The sequence below is a fragment of the Miniopterus schreibersii genome, assembly GCF_964146895.1.
Source record: "Miniopterus schreibersii genome assembly, chromosome: X".
Taxonomy (NCBI): Eukaryota; Metazoa; Chordata; class Mammalia; order Chiroptera; family Miniopteridae; genus Miniopterus; species Miniopterus schreibersii.
Window position 1 is genome coordinate 38078219 of NC_138104.1, and position 3227 is coordinate 38081445.

The window sequence follows — 3227 nt, forward strand, 5'->3', positions numbered from 1 at the left end:
ACTGTTGGGGTGCAGATCTACACATCTTGTGACAGCCTATGTCCTGGACTATCAGTTTCAAGGATGTTTGTATATCAAACAGCCTTGGAGGACAGAGCTCCCTCCAGTGCAGGGGACAGATTTGTTTCCTGAGCAGGTTGAAGATAGTATCTCTCTTTAGGAAAAAGTTGGTCATGTTTGCCAGAAATCTCCTTGGAAAGATTGGAAGGTTCCTAAGCTTGTGGTCCCTCAGCTGTGACACAAATCCACTGTGAGTACAGCACCCATGAAGTGGTCCACTGCCCATCTCCCCCTTTGGGTCTTGGGAGCTAGGGGAACTGATGCCTGTGAAGCTCATGCTTCCTGCTGGGCCCTGAAAAGAGTTGTGTCTCTAACCCAGGATCTGTGTCATTCAGCAGCCTCCATGAAACTGTGACTGGCTGACTTGTGGGCTTGAAAGCTGGGTGAGATCTCAGACTTCACCTAGCTCTTGAGAAAATAAGACAAATTAGAACTAGTATGTGCGGATGCAAAAAGGGGTTGTATGGAAAATAACCTCATAGGGTGATCTGATCATAAATTCCTAACTGGGTAAGTAGAGGTGGGTTATCACGCCACAGGCATGTAATCTTTTTAGAAAAAGGTTTGTGTTTGCATTAAGCAAGCCCTGTCCATGGTTCTTCTGTATATAAGTTAATGCATCTTTGAAATATGGATCTCCACCCTCAAGAGAGCACATAATCTTGGTAACAATCCTATAATACACTCCCCCCTCCCTTGGTTTCTCCCACCTTCATGTAATCTTATGTTCCCTCCTTAATTTAAAATGTATAAAAGAATCTGCCAACTGTTATTGTGAGAATTTCTTTCAGTCTGTTGAGATCTTGCTTCCAGACGTATCCTCCATTTGGCTCAAATAAGTTTGTATAAAAATTCTCTACAGGTTGAATGTTCTTAGGTTGACATAAGAATGTCCTGAAAAGGGGGTGCAACCCAGAGTGTGGGAGAGGCAGAGTGGTCAAAATGGTGGGGATTGAAGGTGCAGAAGGTGGTGAAGTCTGGGAATAAAACAGATCATTTTATTTTGTAACAACTCCTAATCCACTTAATTATTGCTCAGTTAAATTTTGGCCTCAAAGTAGATGATATGGGTTAATATTAATCTTGGTCAATAAGAAAACAAAACACCTGAATAAAATAGATGCCAAATTAGCTTTGTAATCTTCATCCAGTTTTCCTCATCATTGTGAGTTCTAAAAGACACCTCATTAAAAATTATCCCAGTGCCCAGCCGGGTGTGGCTCAGCCGTTGAGTATTGACCAACGACCCAGGAGATCAGGGTTCCATTCCTGGTAACGGCACATTCTCCTGGTTGTGGACTCAACCTCCAGCAGGGGGCGTGCAAGAGGCAGCGGATCAATGATTCATTTTTGATGTTTCTTTCTCTCTCCCTCTCCCTTCCTCTCTCTGAAATCAATAAATATATATTTAATAAAATAAATAATGAATAAATAAATAAAAATAAATAAAAATAAAAATTATCCCACTGTTTGGTAGAATTGCTCTCCTCATCCTAAAGGCAAACCCCTTTGGTTTTGCTTTCCCAAACTTAAATCAGTTAAGAAAGCTTTTATTAAAGTGGAGATTAAAACCCGTCTGTGTCACACTCACCCATTCCTCCAACCCTGCCTCACACCCATGCTTCCCCCACCCTCTTGCCTCCCTCCACCCCCTCCACACACACCCTGATGTGGAAGGTGTACAACCTGTGCCCAGAAACATGGAGAAACGTCGCTTCATAGACAGCAGTGAAAAGACAACCAATTGAACTGTTTTATTAAGGTGACAGTATTATCATTTATTTTTAAATTACATAGCATACTTCCTAGTCCATGCTCGAGCCATGATATCATACCTTGGCCTATCCTTTATGTACATCTCCCACATTTCTGGGATCAGAACAACGTGTGGGTTGGGCTCACATAACATGGCATGGATTGACAGCAATATTTTAGAAACTGTGTGTCCAGCAGACCACTCAGAATTAAGCATGGGCAGACCAATGCACCCGTTATGATTTACATTCGGATGGTAAATTCGGGTTTTGAATAGAATCTTGGGAGGTTTGAAAGGGTACTCCTTCGGGAATTGGATACTCAGGAAGAAGGCTCCTCCATGGTAGGGGCTCTCCTGGGGCCCCAGTAAAACCCCCTGCCATGTGAATATGTCTTCTTCCACTGGCCCTGCGGAGCATATGTCTAGGGGGTCTCGGGAAAGGTCGAGGAGCTCCTTCTGGAGGCGCTTTAGGGCCAGGGACTGTGCCACGGGGCCAGTCTTCTTCGCGAGGCTTCCTGTTAGGTGAAAGTTGGGGGGAGACCACAGTTAGGGAGATCAGCAACCCACCAGGTCAGCAGATAAGCGGGTAAAGCCGGGCTGTGGGGTGGAGAGGGAGACAGGGGACAGGGATGATGTTGGAGAGGAGGGTTGAGGAAGGAGAAATGAGAACCCACAGGGACTGATGGGCTTCTAGTCACCTGTGTCTTGCACAGCTGCTGGCTCCGCCATCTCCGGGTTCTCCTGATCTGGATTCTGCTGCTCAGAGGCCATGCTGCCGGTAAACACCACCTCCAGGGACCGGGCCGCTCCTGCTCAACGCCGCCTGGTCCTGCCGCTACTCGCTGCAGTACACATTGGGTTGCTTGGCAACAGTAAGGGATCTATTCTGTGTGGTCACAGGGGTCAAGCTGATGACATCATCCAGTGAATGTCCGTTAGCGAGCGTAAGGTCAAAAGGTGGCCAGAATGGAGGGGAGCGGAAGGCGGGAGGGACCATGGAAGGGAATGGAGGGGGGGGTTGAGTTCGGGAGGGTCCAAGGAGAGCAATGGAGAGGGGTCGAGTGCTAAGGGGGGGACCGTGGAGGAGAATGCGTGGAGGGTGGGGGGGTACAAAGTGGTGCATGGAGGTGGGTGGAGGGATAGAAGCTTGGAAAGGGCTGTAGGGGGTGAGGGTTATGGGAGAGGGAGCCCAGGCTGCCTGGCTTACCCAGTGCTTGTGCTATTGCTTGGCAAGTTGGGTCACAGACACTACCCACCTCTGAGAGTCACTCAAAGAGCAGTTCAGTGGATTCCCTCCACCCTTTATTCACCTGCCACTAACATTTTTAACCCATTGGCTTTATAAAATTCCTCTGTCTCTCATTCTCTCTCCTGTGCTTGCTCTGTCTCTTTTTATGGATACATGTACACT

General features: G+C 47.1%; 1 pseudogene across 1 annotated transcript; it reads right to left on the minus strand.

The window, feature by feature from the left end:
* Nucleotides 1-1849: 1849 nt before the first annotated feature.
* Nucleotides 1850-2587, minus strand: LOC308550929 (ubiquitin-conjugating enzyme E2 2 pseudogene; annotated as a pseudogene). Its single transcript has 2 exons — nt 2515-2587; nt 1850-2331 (listed from the first exon to the last, which is right to left on the minus strand). The product of its transcript is annotated as a ubiquitin-conjugating enzyme E2 2 pseudogene (transcript).
* Nucleotides 2588-3227: the final 640 nt, after the last annotated feature.